The 18,832-nt window shown below is 47.5% G+C and overlaps 1 pseudogene; it reads right to left on the reverse strand.

Moving 5' to 3' along the window:
* Positions 1 to 2,552: 2,552 nt before the first annotated feature.
* The window catches only part of LOC123184768 (small RNA 2'-O-methyltransferase-like), a 51,527-nt pseudogene continuing 35,247 nt past the window's right edge, over positions 2,553 to 18,832 (reverse strand).

Below are 18,832 nucleotides of genomic sequence, written 5' to 3' on the forward strand. Positions count from 1 at the left end.
ACGACGCAGGTCTCTTGAAGCCTGCAACCATTAGAGTTTTTTCATTCACCATCATCATGACATTGACGTTTGGATCATGCAGGTTCTGCTCTTGCTTCAGGTGCTCAGGTGGAACGAGGAGGACACCCCTTTAGGGCAGGCTTTGGCGCCCCGAACTCCCTCTGGTTTTTTTAACGAAAATGCTGATGAAGCAGCTTTTCATTGATATGGAGGGTTTGAAGAGAGTTAATTTACAACAATGTTACATGAGCAGGCCTGCACTAGGTGTACATGCCATCTCCGTTTCCTGTACTAAGCTTTTCTAGTCTGGTTCTCTTGGTCTGTTGAGGAGGGAGATGGCCTTGCCCCGTCCCGCCCTTTGCCAGACTGCTGCCTCTTCAATCAATCGTTCAACTACAGTCCTTGGCGGTGATGGCTGGTTTTTGAATATCCTAGCGTTGTGTTCCGAACTCCCTCTGGTCACTCATCCCTTCTGCTAAATTAATGAAAAGCCACTTTAAAAAAAAAGTGGGGGGCTCTACTGAGAGCGGCAAGCCAATGTTGCGACTGTGGATGGTGCTGCTGTGCGACGGCAAATCACGGGCTACATAACAGTTGGTGGAGGATTTTTCTTTTCGCGGCATCGTGTGGCGAGAGACTAGCTGGACCTGCGATCCTGAGCATAACGCAGCTGCAATTGACGGCTGGGGAGACCGATCGAAGCCTCTGATCGATCAACCGACTCCTTTTGCTTGAGGCACCAGGGCTACTCTTTCTTCATCATGCAAAAGCACGCTGCGAAAAATAGTCAACTACTCCTTCTGTCTCATAATATAACAACCTCCGTGCCGCTTCCGCGAGCGGCCCGGGCGGAACCCTAGATCGCCGCCGCCGCTCCCTTCCTTCGCCTTCCTTCTCCCTCGCCGCCGCCAGGGGACGCTGCCGGGCAAAGCCTGCGCGTGCGTCGGCGGCGGCGGGGCTCCCTCCCTCCTCGCGAGGCTCCTGGGCGGCGCTGGACGGCCGGCCCTCGCGGCGGCGCTCGGCTCGGCGGCAGGTCGGGTCGCCGGCGGATCTGCGGGGCTCCCCTTTGGTGGCGCTGCGGTGATGGCGGCGGCGTGGTCTACGTGGGGCGGCGAGGCGCGGGCTCCTCCTCCTCCCGATCTGATGGCGCTGCGGTGGCGCCGGTGCTCGGGCGTGCGGCGGGGTCCGCGAGGGTGGTCGGTGCGCGATGTCTCCCTCCCCGATCTGATGGCTCCACGGTGGCGCCAGTGCTCGGGCGGCGGTTGGCGTCGACAAGCGGTGGCGGGCGCTGGGATCTTGGCGGCGCTCCTGCGTGTGCAGGCGGCGGCGGTCCCTGTGCGCGGTCGGCAGCTTCGTCTCCGACCCGGACGGCGCGGGGGATGGCGGCGGCCCGGCATGGCCGGCGATCTGGACATGACCCGGACGGCGCGGGGGATGGCGGTGGTGCCGGTGGCTCGCTGATCTGCCGGTACTCCAGGGTCGGCCTGGTGGTGCTGGTGGTGACGGCGGCCCGTGCACGAGAGTTGGATTCCTTCGAACTGATCTGGGTGAAAACTTGCCTTCGGCTTCTGCTAAGGCCGGCGGTGGCGGCGCTATCTGCGTCGTTCCCTTCTTGAAGGCATCGCCGTGGAGAAGTTCAAGGCCACTCTCTGCTACCTCCGGGGGAAACCCTAGATTGGATGATCGGATGACGGCGGCGCTCTGGTGTCGTTCCTCCCTTGGGGGAGTCATTTTTGGAGGTACACACGTGATCGAGGGACCAGAGGACGGATTCTTTGGTGGAGTGGTGCTTCATCCTACACACTGATGGCGACGGATCTTGACGGCGTGGCGCAGTGCAGATTCAGAGTTCGCTGTGGGAGGATGGCCTCGCGCAGGAGGACGGCGCTGTCGGGCGTCGTGGTGGCGTCGATGGCAGAGAGAGCTGGCACGGTACATGCAACAGTACAGCTCTGAAGATGGATTTGTGGCAGGTGGCTGCGGCGGCCTCATACCCGGCAGGTGTCCTGGTTGAGGAGTGCGCCGGACTGGTAGGTGCCCCATACCCGGCAGGCGTCCTGGTTGGAATCTCAGGTCTTAGATGTTTAGGTTTGGCTGCGATGTCTGTTTGGTATTAGGCCCAAACTATCTGCGCCCCTTCATCAATTGGATAGGTGTAGCGACAGTTGTTGCTTAGACGGTGGCTTTAGTTTTGCTATTGTATAGTTTTGTAAGATTTTATGATAATAATTAATAAAGTGGCCGTATGCATCGTCCAGATGCAGAGGCCGGGGGTCATCTTCCTTTTCTAAAAAAAAACGTGAAACGTTCTTATATTATGAGATGGAGGGAGTAGTCATTTTGCCCACTACAGAATATTCAGTTTTCTACAGGGATTAGAGCCATCGCAAGGGATAGGTTCGGAGCAGCTACTGCAACTATTTAGTTCAACGCGGTAGATATCCAGCAACACACTCTGGGTGGAGTATCAAACTGACAAGTTAGTAAGAACTAAGAACCAGTCTCATCATCTCGGGTAGGAGACGGCCGGTGAGTCAGGTATCCGCCCAAACTCAGTGAGACGGTATAGATGCGTTAGGCCATTCCCAGAGAACTTCATCCTCGTTCGGGGAAGATTCACCTTGATCTCTCGCCATTCTTCTGAAAACAGCAATCTGGGAAGCATAGCCAGGTTCGTCGCTCGAGCCGCCAACGCCACTGAACTCCACAGTGTAGTTGTGGCTTGCAGCGAGGCCAATAGCCCAGCGCTGGAACTGGGACCTCGTCCACTCGAACTTGTGGTCATGGTTGCGGAACTTGCAAGGTCCAGCGTTTTTCTCCTGCTCCTCTTCCTTGTTTGGCAAAGCTGACCTCTGGAGGATAGGGTTGTATTCGTAGTTGGGTGTTGAGACAATGAGCACCGCCGGACAGAATGAGCTCAATACAACGTTGCCGAATAAACTTGCTTGGTCCTCCTCCACATGCTCAATCACCTGCAGTTTACTTCGGTTAGTCAAAAAAAGTCCCTAAACAAAACCAACATACAAGAAATGTACAAGCATTTCCGGGTACATTTTATGTAGCATAGGTTACTGATTGCAAACGTCCTTCAGGTATGTTGTCTTTCACATAAAGGAACTAACTCCCGCGTTCACTCCTACAGTAATTCTACATCAAATCCACACCAGGAACTAACAGCCCATATGCCCAGATCAATTCTAGAACAAAACCAAGCCTAACGTTTTACATACATATAACAAAACCAAACAAGAAGATACAAACAGTTCAAAAGGAGTACTCGGCTACCTCAAGACAGCTGCCAATATCAAACCCATATAAGCGAGAATCAAAATCTGTTACTGATCCATGATAGAGCACAGCTGTTGGAACACTAGTTTGTAACAAGAGTTTCTTGCTAAGCTTCTGATGAAGGCTCTGCAATGTCAGATAGAGGTGAAACAAATCCAAATATAAATCATTACAAACAACAACAACAAAGCCTTTAGTCCCAAACAAGTTGGGGTAGGCTAGAGGTGAAACCCATAAGATCTCGCAACCAAATATAAATCATTGAAAAGGAAAAAAATGGTTCAAAGAGTAAACAACTATTTGAGCATGACTTTGAACCTTTCCCGCTCTCGTAAGACCCTTTCGAGAAATATCAACACCAACAATTTTTTCAAGGGTTGTTGGATGCTCTAACAGTGAATCGAGAAGACTACCAGATCCACAACCAAAATCAACCTGAAAAATTCAGCTTTAATAGTGACAAGCCAATACTTGTAAATAAGGAACTAGGATGAAAGTAATATTCACCAATGTTGTAGCATGCAGCTGGTTGATGTGCCGAACAGCAAATTCAACTCTCTGTTTAGATAAAGCAGGATTGAACAAGGCCTTCTCCATTCTATCTTCTAAAGGTTCAGTTACTTGCAACACCTTTACGGAGAACTCCAAGACGCAGCTGTCTGCAAAGATGTTCAAATGTAGGAAGGATGTTGAATCCCAATTCCAACAATCATAGATAACTGTCAGATTGAGCTATTGATATAGGTAGCTCACCTCTAGATATCTTGGAAAGGTCCAGTGACAACTCACTAGCTGCAGCGAGGCTCAAATCCCTATCAGACAGTTGATCTACAAAGCATGCACTTTGATTAACTGAGAGTTGAGTTGCACATGATTCAAGCTGATTCCTAACAGCTCCAGCCCCTATCTCAAACTCAAACTCATTATTGACTTCTAGGAGATATCTCGTTCTGCTGTCCTTCATAAACAGGTGAACACTGTAGCTTATGCAAGCCAACGATCTATGGGACGGAAAAACACCAGAATCTTGACCATCAACGTCTGTTAAAAAATGCACTGCTTTCAAGCTGCTGATATGATGTATCCATAGAAAAGTATCCAACTGCGCTGCATGTTCTTGAATGACCACCACTTGTCTTGCCATAGACAGATAAGCACATTGCAAATTCTTGTAAAAATATATTTGGATATATCGTGAGGCCATCAGTGCTCTTAGGAAGATAGAGCTTCTCCACAGGCGTGTTCAGCTGCTTAAAATAACGATTGAACCAAATCAAGACCTTCAACGCAGAATTCTGAATAGGACCAGTTTCCTTGCTCCAGCTATAATCTGTGGAATACTCTAGTAAAAGCTCCCTCTTCTTTGAATATATTTTGACAGAGCACTTGAACATGTCTGGGTTTTCCTTGGCAATCCTTCCATCATTTGCGCACTGATCTCCAGCGGTTGCTTTTGGTGACCCCATCTCTTCAGAGCCCACAGCTGTTCCTAAGACATTACAGGATGCACTTACCCCATTGGCAGCGAAATGGGGTTCTGATAGCCTCTGGAGGCGACAGAAAGAACAAAGGAGATCTCGTGGAGAGGGGCCTTTCCAACTGGTACGAGTATAAACACACGGAAGCTCTGCCACAAGAATCGAGTCCTTGGAGATCTTGTAAATTCCATCAGGTAATTTTCGCAGAAGAATCCTGAGGATCCAAAAGCATGTTACATAAACAAAATATAAAATATGGCGAGAAAGAGTAGTTCCTACAAGACAGAGAAAAACAGTCTCAAAATCGAAGATAACTAGAACACAATGGAGAGAAATTGATGAATGACCGGCATCTACAGCTAGATTACGATTCCCTATAGATCGTTAGCTGGTGTATCACTTATTCATAGAAGATTGCAGTTTTGCTGCAAACACATAGCATACAAGTGAAATCGTCAACAAGCTTGTACCTGTAATAGGTACATAGATTGACATGATCAGTTTGAAGTTCTGTATCTCTCCTTGTGTATCCAACATTTGCCAAAACTGCATCTCCATAAATTGTTTGGCCAGAAATGTAGGAAGCTCGCTTATTTATTACGCAGTTCATATTGCGATCTCCACGATCATCCACCAATTGTTTTGATAAATCAGAAACAAATTGTACATCCGGAGCTGGGAAAAAAAACCTCATCTCAGAAGATGCTTTGTCAACTGTTCTGCAGTAAGAAAAATGCTTTAAACTGTCAGCACAACCAATTTGCTGTAAAGGTTCAGAAATCAAGACTTCACCAATCACAGACTCTGTACTGACCTTGAGACAAGGACATGAGATGAATCAGTTGCAGAGAGCTTCGATGCTATATCACCCATGTAATGTTCATTCTCTCATATATTAAGGCTTACCATCTTAGGTTCATCATCCAACACACATGGAATAAGAACTGCTTCTACTCTTATGGGATCTGAAATACCAGACCAGCGCTGAAGTGCCAAATCAACAGCCTCAGGGGAATAAGGCCTTTGAATCTGAATCCAAAAGTTTCTGTTACTAACAGATACACCAAGAGATTGTTTGGCAGCATTATAGATCATTGAAAGAACCAAGAGAGGATCAAATTCTGCCTTAGGGTCAATAACTTTACACAATGTATGGACCTTAACATCACAAGCAACAATGGCTGAAATAGGTAGCTTTCCAAGGAGGCCCCCAGTCTTCTGAGTGTCACACTCAAGTGCCCAACAAGAGGATGAGATGATGCGGGGAAGTTCTGAAATGAAGCATAGAAGCCATGTTAGAATAGGTATTGTTGGAAATATTAGCACTTTCTCGATTAATCTAATTGACGAGTAGACAGTAAACATGGCAAATACGGTATGCATCTCATACCGATATTTAAGCATGTGAGCACATACAGTACATAGAATCGAACCATCTATGAACATCATATATACGGCTAGCACACGAACGAGCAAATAGGGGATGAACGACTCATACCCTCCGGTTGGCCAGGCCAACATGGCGGCGGCGGCAGCAGCCTCGGCATCAGCCAATGCCTTCTTCTTGGCGATTTCGTCGTCAGCCATGGAGTCGATGTAGAGGAAGTAGTGAAAGCAAAGGCGGACGAAGACGGGGACGGATCGGGAGCAGCCGCGTCGAGACGCTCCCCAAAAACCTTATTGCCGTTCTCCCGGGCAGGATCTTGAACGACAGGGTTCCGGAGGCACCTGCTCTCCCGACCAACCGTGCACGCGGTCGTCGGGATGGGATCGCTGGAGACAGCTCAGTGAGAGGAACAGTAGATGACGGCTAGGGTTGTACGATAGGGAGTGAGTGAACTGAGTTAGGGTTCACTCCACTAGCCAACGCCTTCTTATATAGGCCTTTGAGTAGATGGGCCTGGGCTCAGGCCCATGACCGAGTCTGCGAACAGCCCACGGTCCAACGTCTCGGACAGTGGCACTTTCGTAAGCGACTCGTTAATTAATACAAGATCAATTAACCATTCTTGACCGGAAAAAATAAGCTTCGGCTCGGCTCATTCCCGCAACCCGTGGCGCGCGCGCGCTTCGTGACGAGGCGAGCGGCGGAAAAGGAGGAGCGCGCGTGTGCCGCTCCTACTCCCAAGCTCCCAATAGCAAGTGATGGAGCAACCCTTATAAAGAGGTCTCACTCTTCTTACTGTAGCAGTATGGTACTAAACTTCCCACACTTCCCACCACTTGTCGTACACATGCATGGGCCTTAGAGATTAACCAGGGATTATTGTCTTATATGAGCCTAAGCCCATCCATAATCCAACAACCCCCACCAGATCTCGAGGCACATAAGTTTGTCAACTGTTCCAAACAATGTTTGATATACCAGAATTTTTAGTGGAGACTGTTAAATTGAACTTCCACCTAAAGCAATGGGATTAGACTTCTTCACAAACTGAACAATGGACTATGCCTTGAATTGTCAGTTTGGCGTGTAGAAGTTTCGCCCATTGTCAGCTGATATGTGGCTGCCGAAGGCTAAACCCCACGGGTGGAGCTTCTTAGTCATACTCCGTACCTTCTCATGAGCTTCCTAGATATCACCCAATCTCATAGACTGTGACCAGCAGTCGGGCTCACATAGGTGTGTGTTCCTTCAAAGAATGCTCTGTAGGTTAGCATCTTGCTTACATAAGCTTTGGAACACATTAAGACAAAAGTCAGCCAGCCTTATAGAATTGAGAGTATTATTGCATCTCCAACGGAGTGGATTAATTAAGGATACTCTCCTCAGTTGACCGCTGGATTGTTGTCCTGGGTCCTAATTCACGGGATCTCCGATCACATAGGTTGGGTTACCCACATGGCAACTTACGTGGGTCTCATACCCATCTCCCTCGATGCATTTTCTATCACAATCCGTGATACCCTTTTGTAAAAGGGTCTGCCAGATTCTTAGCCGTCTGGATATAATCCAACCCTATTACTCCGGAGTTTCTTGATTTTCTGACAGATTTTAATCTTCTTCTTATGTGCTTTGTGGATTTCAAGTTGTCCTTTGAACTCTTAGCCTTGGCAATCACTGTTTGATTGTCACAGTTCATAAGGACAGCGGGGACTGGTTTATCAACCACCGACAAATCCATCAAAAGCTCTCGAAGCATTCTGCTTCGACACATGATGTGTCCAATGCTTTGAGTTCCGCTTCCATAGTCGATCTTGTTAAGATCGTCTGCTTGCAAGACATCCAGGAAACAGCACCGCCACCAAGTGTGAAGACATATCCACTTGTGGCTTTCATCTCATCAGCATCAGATATCCAATGTTAGGACCCCGATTCCAAGTCACATCGATCTAGCCGGTAACACCTCATAACACTTTGCGGCCTCACGCACGGTATTCCCACGGGTGACGCCTTATCATGGCCTGGGACCGTTTGCGCCTTTTGGCTCACATATATGATAGTGTCGCTAGCATCCATATGACAGAGAACCCGGGCCGACATGGCTAGTCGTGAACCCAAAGCGGCACTAACCTATGGGAACAGGCATACATGAATCACATCGAGCATGTCGGTCAGCAGCGTGTGAATCCGGGCTGTAGCACTGGCTAACAGGACTCCGGGAACCCGGGCTGTAGCAGGCTAGGCAGGACTTCGGATGTCACCGCGTGACATTTCCCCGAAGGGACAGACACAGGAACGAAGTGAAACACATGTCGGCCAGTCAAGTGTTCTGAGCAGTAGTGCTGGGCTAGCAGGACTCCGGTGAACCGGGCTGTAGCGGACTACTATGGCTCATGGAAGCACTAGACTACATTTCCCCATAAGAGAGCTGCCAAGGATAAACAACTAGATTGTCGGATCCCACACATACCAAGCATTTCAATCATACACACAATATGCTCGATATGTGTAAATACAACATAGCATCACAACATAACTCTACGACTCAAACATTTATTCATTAGGCTCCGAGGAGCGAGATATTACAAACATGGGTCTCATGACCCAACAATCATAGCATACAAATCAAAGCACACGCGGAAGCTTAACATGTCTGAGTACAGACATCTACAAATGAAAAAGGCTAAGAAGCCTGACTATCTACCAGATCCTGCCGAGGACACAAGATCGTAGCTGAGGTATCAAGCTAAACGTCGAAGCCCACGCGGAACTACTAGCGAGACTGAAGTCTCTCTGCAAAACATAAATTAAGCAAACGTGAGTACAAAAGTACTCAGCAAGACTTACATCAGAACTAGCTACATATGCATCGGCATCAACAAAGGGATGGTGGGGTTTAACTGCAGCAAGCCAGCTTTGACTCAGTAGCTAACCTAAACTACGACTGCAAGCAACTCTTTTGAGGTGGCGCACACGAGTCCACATATTCACCATATCAATACACCACTACGGATCCGCTCCCGTCTCCCTACGAGAAGGCCATCCATAGCACTCACGCTTATCTTGCGAGTTTTAGAGTATCCACTTTCACTTGTCTATGAACTATGCAAGGGGTCCAAGTTTCCATATCCGAGGAATCCGGCTATTCGAATAGATAATGATAACCCTACATGGGTGTACTTCTTCACACACGCTCCCACCACTTATCACCATATACACGTCATGTATCTCGGCAACCTTCAAGCGGAAGCCTGGCGAGGGTGTCGGCCACGGCCTACCTAAACACTCAAGTCTCTAGTCCAGGTTTATTGCCTATCCAGGTTCCATCCGCAGGGAGTCCGGCCGAGGTTTCCACATACGGCCCTGAACGATGTGAACAGGGTTCCCGAGACACCAAACGGGCGCCCGGTACACCGTGCCATGGTGTATCTACCGCATCATAGCCCACCCCTAGGGTCAGCACTACGCACAGCCGCCAACACATAACCTACAAACACCAGAAACTAGTTGCAACTCCTGGACAGAGTACTAGGGTGATTAAGAAGCCGAGAGGGTCAATTAAGGATCCCAATGAGTGGTAGTAGATGTTCATGGATCACAGACACAAAACTCAGTTCTTGAGGATGGTTTCAATGAGACAACCCACCATGTACTCCTACATGGCCTCTCACTGCTACCTTTACCAAATCGTGTTCACACACTTAGCTCACACACAGTAGGACATGTTCACACACCTCCGATTCATCCCCGATGAATCAGACCTGACACAACTCTATGCAATAGCAGGCATGACAAACAAGCATGAATGAGTAGGCACATCAGGGCTCAAACAACAACTACTCATGCTAGTGGGTTTCATCTATTTACTGTGGCAATGACAGGTCATGCAGAGGAAAAGGGTTCAACTACCGCAGCATGTAACAGTTGAATCGTTGTTGTCCTAATGCGGTAAAAGAGAGCAGGAGCGAGAGAGTAGGATTGTATCGGAATGAACAAGGGGGTTTTGCTTGCCTGACACTTCTGAAGATAATATAGTTCTTCATCGGTGTCATCGATCACGTCGTCGGAAACATCGTCGTCTGAGAGGGGATGGTTAGCGGCAAACAGAGAAGGACACAATAAATGCAATGCAACAATATGATGCATGAATGTGACATGGCAATATGCTGTTGATTGGCCTAATGCAACTAGCAATCATATTAAATGAAGTTGGTTTGAACCAAGGGTTCAAATTCAAACTCCATATGTGCTTATTTAAATGTCAATTATGCAAATTGCCCTGTACAGCAACCCTAGGTTGTTCAAACATGCATGAAAATGCCATAAACGGATTCCTTGAATTTTTCTGATAATTTTTCATATATAATTTATTTCATTCTGAGTTATAGATAATTTTCTATGAATTTTAGAAGTTTTGGCTATTTTCTGGAATTAAATAAATCATTTAGATTTATTTAAAAATACAGAAAAGCATTTACTGCATCAGCCTTGCATCATGCTGACGTCATTTGGTCAACAGACGCAGTCCAGGTCAAACCTGACCAGTGGGACCCACTGGTCAGTGACCCAGTGCTGCCTAGGGTCACAGACAGGTGGGGCCCGGTCAACGGACACGTCAGCATAGTCAAAACTGCACGTGGGGCCACTGCAATTAGCTTAACCTTAATCTATTTTAGTTAGCCGGTTAGTTAGGCGGTGGGGCCCGGCTGTCAGTGGCTTAGAGGCTTAGTTAGCGGGGTGTTTAATCCCCAAACAGTGGCTATCACCGGCGGCTAATCGCCGACGTAACCAGGACGAGGCGACGTTGCCCGCCCGGCCAACTCCGGCGACGGGAGCAAGCGGGGCTGGTCTCATTGGAACGGCCGCGATGCGGCGCGTCCAACGATGGTGATTGCAGGGGTTGGGGTGGCCGAAGACGATGACGAGGAGCTCGGCCGCGGCGGCCGGCGTTCGGATGTGCGCGGGAGCACGGCTGCGCTGTGTAAACGGGCGAGGCAAAGCACTAGAGATGCTCTATGCGGTGCAGCGAGCTCGGTGGACACGCGCCCGGGACCAAATGGTCATCGGAGCGTCGGTGGCGGCGAGCGCAGGCGGCAGCGGAGTTCGGTCGTCGGCGAAACGGCGACTATGGCGTGCAACCGAGAAAACAGGGAGGGAGAGAAGGAGGAGCAGCTCATGGCGGTTGCAGTAGGCGTCGAAGTGGGCTCGGGGAAGGCCGGAGCTGAGCGGGGCGGCGAGGCGAATCTCCGGCGGCCGAGGAGGGGAAAAGCGGCGGGGGTGGCGCTTCGGGGCCCTTCCGGTAGCTTGGCTCAGTGAGGAGGTAGGGAACGAGGTGGCGGAGCTCGAGGATAGCTCGGGGCGGCTCGGGGAACACGGTGGACGCGGTGACGGAAAGCGGTGGCGACGGTCTCGCTCGGCCGTGCGCGTGAGAGAGAGCAGAGGAGGGGAGGGGGTCCAGAGCAAGAGGGGAGAGACGCAGGGGGTCAAGGGCGTCTCCGTGGCACGTTCAGAAGAGCCGGGGCGTCGCGGTGGAAGCAGGAGCTGGCGCGCGCGCGACGAGCACGCGCCCTGTCTACTGGCACGGGGAGGAAGACGACAGAGGGGGCTGCGGTGGTGGGTTGGGCCGGTGAAGCTAGGCCGGCAACAGGTAGGTGGGCCGAGGTAAGTCCAGGTAACTCTCTCTCTCTGTTTCTGTTTTTTTGTTCTGTTTGTTTTTATTTTATCTTTGCCACTGCTTTTAAAATTCAAAACAGTTTCAAAAACAGTGTCAATTATCCTCTAATAATTTCATGTTGCAAAATGGACTTTTCCAAATGCACATAAAATATATCAGAGGTATTTGGAGATATATCATATATATATTTGGGTATATTTCCAAATTCAAATAGGATAGTGATTTAAATTCAGTGCCCAAAATATTCCACAAAAATGTTCCCTATTTTTGGTTTCGTCTCAAAGCCTTGCCAAAAATTAACAAACATTTATGAAGGCATTTTGGAAACAATGAATGCAATTTAAAGGGTTCTTGCCCTTCTTTTAAATTGATTTCTGAGGCTTTCACTTTCCTCATTTCAAGTTTCTTGAAATTAACAGGATGCATGATGCTCACTGATGCAACTATCTCCAAACAATTCTAGGGCTGTGACAACTCACCCCCACTAAACAAGAATCTTGTCCCGAGATTCAAGACGGGAGGTACGAAGACAGAGGGGGTACAAACTAACATGATCTTCATGATCCATTGCTTCAGATCGATCTTGGCGTCCTTCCTTTCAAGATCTTCATCCAACACGATGACGACAGACAGGAACTCTACCAGAATCGATCTTCTCGAAGATCGGGCAACTCAAGATCAACTCTTAGGGTGAGATATAAAACTTCTCTTGAGCTGAGACACGAAACATACATTCGGGGGGATGGGGTGTAACAGATGACGAAGGTCCACTAAGTAGGCAACAAATCCACGCTCGATCACGACGTAGCGAGGAGTTAACTGCCATGATTCCACAACGGGGCACCTTGGGGAAGGTGACTCGTAGATCTATCACCTTAAGTGGCAAAAAGAATTACTTTTGATACAGAGATCAATGAAACTCTCTACACCAGCCTAAGACAAATCACCAACAGACATTTGGCAGAGTTCAAAGGAATGGCATACCCGGGCTCGAATGGGTGATGTGGACTACCTTGTTGAAGACAACACAACGAATGATTTTTGCTTATCACCGGAAATGGATGGGACTCATGGTAAGTACACTTCTGAAGATGATCCTTCTTCGGCAATTGAGAATGGCAGCCCATGGGAAACTGGCACAATGGCCATGCAAGCTGGAAACAAAATGCTAATGTTGGAAATGTTCCAACCATCATATCTGCCTGAGATTCAGATCTGGTTGATAACATGATATTTCAGACAACATGCCTGGAAAGAAGGGTTGCAACACAAATTGACGAGATGACGTTGCAAGATTCTCAGGGAATGAACTACGATAGCAAGCTCCAAAACATGAGCAGGTTTTGCTACAACATGTGAACACGCTGTCCCAGACAAGCATGACCACACAGTAGTCTTATAATAAAACACTACCGAGTTCAGGTTGGGAACCATCATCGAGGATATCGAAGTCCTTGTGCACTTATCGATGAACTTCTTATCCTTGAGCAAGTCAATCAGTGGCTTGGTGTGCTAGGAACACATATAGAATGGAGGCGGCCAACCTATCAAACCATAGGGCAGTTAGCACGTGCATGACTAACTTGGGATGATTCCAGAGGAGGCAAAATAAACTTTCTCGAATTCACGGCGGCAACTGAAGGAAATATGCCCTAGAGGCAATAATTATTTATTTCCTTATATCATGATAAATGTTTATTATTCATGCTAGAATTGTATTAACCGGAAACATAATACATGTGTGAATACATAGACAAACATAGTGTCACTAGTATGCCTCTACTTGACTAGCTCGTTAATCAAAGATGGTTATGTTTCCTAACCATGAACAATGAGTTATTATTTGATTAACGGGATCACATCATTAAGTGAATGATCTGATTGACATGACCCATTTCATTAGCTTAGCACCCGATCGTTTAGTATGTTGCTATTGCTTTCTTCATGACTTATACATGTTCCTATGACTATGAGATTATGCAACTCCCGTTTGCCGGAGGAACACTTTGTGTGCTACCAAACGTCACAACGTAACTGGGTGATTATAAAGGAGCTTTACAGGTGTCTCCAAAGGTACATGTTGGGTTGGCGTATTTCGAGATTAGGATTTGTCACTCCGATTGTCGGAGAGGTATCTCTGGGCCCTCTCGGTAATGCACATCACTTAAGCCTTGCAAGCATTGCAACTAACGAGTTAGTTGCGGGATGATGTATTACAGAACGAGTAAAGAGACTTGACGATAACGAGATTGAACTAGGTATTGGAATACCGACGATCGAATCTCGGGCAAGTAACATACCGATGACAAAGGGAACAACGTATGTTGTTATGCGGTCTGACCGATAAAGATCTTCGTAGAATATGTAGGAGCCAATATGAGCATCCAGGTTCCGCTATTGGTTATTGACCGGAGACATGTCTCGGTCATGTCTACATTGTTCTCGAACCCGTAGGGTCCGCACGCTTAAGGTTACGATGACAGTTATATTATGAGTTTATGCATTTTGATGTACCAAAGTTTGTTCGGAGTCCCGGATGTGATTACGGACATGTCGAGGAGTCTCGAAATGGTCGAGAAATAAAGATTGATATATTGGAAGCCTATGTTTGGATATCGGAAGTGTTCCGGGTGAAATCGGGATTTTACCGGAGTACCGGGAGGTTACCGGAACCCCCCCCCCCCCGGGAGCTATATGGGCCTTAATGGGCCATAGTGGAAGAAGAGGAGAGGCAGCCAGGGCTTGGGCCGCGCGCCCCTCCCCCCTAGTCCGAATAGGACAAGGAGAGAGGCGGCCGGCGCCCTCCTCCTTCTCTCTCTCTCTTTTACACCTCATGAATCCTATTCCAACTAGGATTGGGGGAGAAGTCCTACTCCCGGAGGGAGTAGGACTCCTCCTGGCGCGCCCCTCATGGTCGGCCGGCCTCCCCCCTTTAGTCCTTTATATACGGAGGCAGGGGCACCCCAGAGAAACACAAGTTGATCCACGTGATCATAATCTTAGCCGTGTGCGGTGCCCCCTTCCACCATAGTCCTCGATAATATTGTAGCGGAGTTTAGGCGAAGCCCTGCTGCAGTAGTACATCAAGATCGTCACCACGCTGTTGTGCTGACGGAACTCTTCCCCGACACTTTGCTGGATCAGAGTCCGGGGATCGTCATCGAGCTGAACACGTGCTAAAACTCGGAGGTGCCGTAGTTTCGGTGCTTGATCGGTCGAGCCGTGAAGACGTACGACTACATCAACCAAACGCTTCCGTTGTCGATCTACTAGGTATGTAGATCACACTCTCCCCTCTCGTTGCTATGCATCACCATGATCTTGCATGTGCGTAGGGAAATTTTTGAAATTACTACGTTCCCCAACAGTGGCATCCGAGCCAGGTTTTATATGTTGATGTTATATGCACGAGTAGAACACAAGTGAGTTGTGGGCGATATAAGTCATACTGCTTACCAGCATGTCATACTTTGGTTCGGCGGTATTGTTGGATGAAGCGGCCCGGACCGACATTACGCGTACGCTTACGCGAGACCGGTTCTCCCGACGTGCTTTGCACATAGGTGGCTTGCGGGTGACAGTTTCTCCAACTTTAGTTGAATCGAGTGTGGCTACGCCTGGTCCTTGCGAATGTTAAAACAGCACCAACTTGACAAACTATCGTTATGGTTTTGATGCATAGGTAAGATTGGTTCTTGCTTAAGCCCGTAGCAGCCACATAAAACTTGCAACAACAAAGTAGAGGACGTCTAACTTGTTTTTGCAGGGCATGTTGTGATGTGATATGGTCAAGACATGATGCTGATTTTTATTGTATGAGATGATCATGTTTTGTAACCGAGTTATCGGCAACTGGCAGGAGCCATATGGTTGTCGCTTTATTGTATGCAATGCAATCGCTATGTAATGCTTTACTTTATCACTAAGCGGTAGCGATAGTCGTGGAAGCACAAGCTTGGCGAGACGACAATGATGCTACAATAGAGATCAAGGTGTCACGCCGGTGACGATGGTGATCACGACGGTGCTTCGGAGATGGAGATCACAAGCACTAGATGATGATGGCCATATCATATCACTTTTATTGATTGCATGTGATGTTTATCTTTTATGCATCTTATCTTGCTTTGATTGATGGTAGCATTATAAGATGATCTCTCACTAAATTATCAAGAAGTGTTCTCCCTGAGTATGCACCGTTGCGAAAGTTCTTCATGCTGAGACACCACGTGATGATCGGGTGTGATAGGCTCTACGTTCAAATACAACGGGTGCAAAACAGTTGCACACGCGGAATACTCAGGTTAAACTTGACGAGCCAAGCATATACAGATATGGCCTCGGAACACGGAGACCGAAAGGTCGAGCGTGAATCATATAGTAGATATGATCAACATAGTAATGTTCACCAATGAAACTACTCCATCTCACGTGATGATCGGACATGGTTTAGTTGATTTGGATCACGTAATCACTTAGAGGATTAGAGGGATGTCTATCTAAGTGGGAGTTCTTTAAGTAAATTAACTGAACTTAAATTTATCATAAAACTTAGTACCTGATAAGTATCTTGCTTGTTTATGCTTGTTTGTCGATAGATGGCTCGTGCTGTTGTTCCGTTGAAGTTTAATGTGTTCCTTGAGAAAGCAAAGTTGAAAGATGATGGTAGCAATTACACGGACTGGGTTCGTAACTTGAGGATTATCCTCATTGCTGCACAGAAGAATTACGTCCTGGAAGCACCGCTGGGTGCCAGGCCTGCTGCAGGAGCAACGCCGGATGTTGTGAACGTCTGGCAGAGCAAAGCTGATGACTTCTCGATAGTTCAGTGTGCCATGCTTTACGGCTTAGAATCGGGACTTCAACGACGTTTTGAACTTCATGGAGCATATGAGATGTTCCAGGAGTTGAAGTTAATATTTCAAGCAAATGCCCGGATTGAGAGATATGAAGTCTCCAATAAGTTCTATAGCTGCAAGATGGAGGAGAACAGTTCTGTCAGTGAGCATATACTCAAAATGTCTGGGAATAATAATCACTTGATTCAACTGGGAGTTAATCTTCCAGATGATTGCGTCATTGACAGAATTCTCCAATCACTGCCACCAAGCTACAAGAGCTTCATGTTGAACTATAATATGCAAGGGATGAATAAGACTATTCCCGAGCTCTTCGCAATGCTAAAAGCTGCGGAGGTAGAAATCAAGAAGGAGCATCAAGTGTTGATGGTCAACAAGACCACTAGTTTCAAGAAAAAGGGCAAAGGGAAGAAGAAGGGAAACTTCAAAAAGAACGGCAAGCAAGTTGCTGCTCAAGAGAAGAAACCCAAACCTGGACCTAAGCCTGAAACTGAGTGCTTCTATTGCAAGCAGACTGGTCACTGGAAGCGGAACTGCCCCAAGTATTTGGCGGATAAGAAGGATGGCAAGGTGAACAAAGGTATATGTGATATACATGTTATTGATGTGTACCTTACTAATGCTCGCAGTAGCACCTGGGTATTTGATACTGGTTCTGTTGCTAATATTTGCAACTCGAAACAGGGACTACGGATTAAGCGAAGATTGGCTAAGGACGAGGTGACGATGCGCGTGGGAAACGGTTCCAAAGTCGATGTGATCGCGGTTGGCACACTACCTCTGCATGACTAACTTGGGATGATTCCAGAGGAGGCAAAATAAACTTTCTCGAATTCACGGCGGCAACTGAAGGAAATATGCCCTTGAGGCAATAATTATTTATTTCCTTATATCATGATAAATGTTTATTATTCATGCTAGAATTGTATTAACCGGAAACATAATACATGTGTGAATACATAGACAAACATAGTGTCACTAGTATGCCTCTACTTGACTAGCTCGTTAATCAAAGATGGTTATGTTTCCTAACCATGAACAATGAGTTATTATTTGATTAACGAGATCACATCATTAAGTGAATGATCTGATTGACATGACCCATTCCATTAGCTTAGCACCCGATCGTTTAGTATGTTGCTATTGCTTTCTTCATGACTTATACATGTTCCTATGACTATGAGATTATGCAACTCCCGTTTGCCGGAGGAACACTTTGTGTGCTACCAAATGTCACAACGTAACTGGGTGATTATAAAGGAGCTCTACAGGTGTATCCAAAGGTACATGTTGGGTTGGCGTATTTCGAGATTAGGATTTGTCACTCCGATTGTCGGAGAGGTATCTCTAGGCCCTCTCGGTAATGCACATCACTTAAGCCTTGCAAGCATTGCAACTAATGAGTTAGTTGCAGGATGATGTATTACAGAACGAGTAAAGAGACTTGTCGGTAATGAGATTGAACTAGGTATTGGAATACCGACGATCGAATCTCAGGCAAGTAACATACCGATGACAAAGGGAACAACATATGTTGTTATGCGGTCTGACCGATAAAGATCTTGGTAGAATATGTAGGAGCCAATATGAGCATCCAGGTTCCGCTATTGGTTATTGACCGGAGACATGTATCGGTCATGTCTACATTGTTCTCGAACCCGTAGGGTCCGCACGCTTAAGGTTACGATGACAGTTATATTATGAGTTTATGCATTTTGATGTACCGAAGTTTTTTCAGAGTCCCGGATGTGATTACGGACATGACGAGGAGTCTCAAAATGGTCGAGACATAAAGATTGATATATTGGAAGCCTATGTTTGGATATCGGAAGTGTTCCGGGTGAAATCGGAATTTTACCGGAGTACTGGGAGGTTACCGGAACCCCCCCCCCCCGGGAGCTATATGGGCCTTAATGGGCCATAGTGGATGAAGAGGAGAGGCATCTAGGGCTTGGGCCACGCGCCCCTCCCCCCTAGTCCGAATAGGACAAGGAGAGAGGGGGCCGGCGCGCTCCTCCTTCTCTCTCTCTCTTTTCCACCTCATGAATCCTATTCCAACTAGGATTGGGGGAGAAGTCCTACTCCTGGAGGGAGTAGGACTCCTCCTGGCGCGCCCCTCATGGCCGGCTGGCCTCCCCCCTTTAGTCCT

Source organism: Triticum aestivum, chromosome 2A (genome assembly GCF_018294505.1).
Source record: "Triticum aestivum cultivar Chinese Spring chromosome 2A, IWGSC CS RefSeq v2.1, whole genome shotgun sequence".
Taxonomy (NCBI): Eukaryota; Viridiplantae; Streptophyta; class Magnoliopsida; order Poales; family Poaceae; genus Triticum; species Triticum aestivum.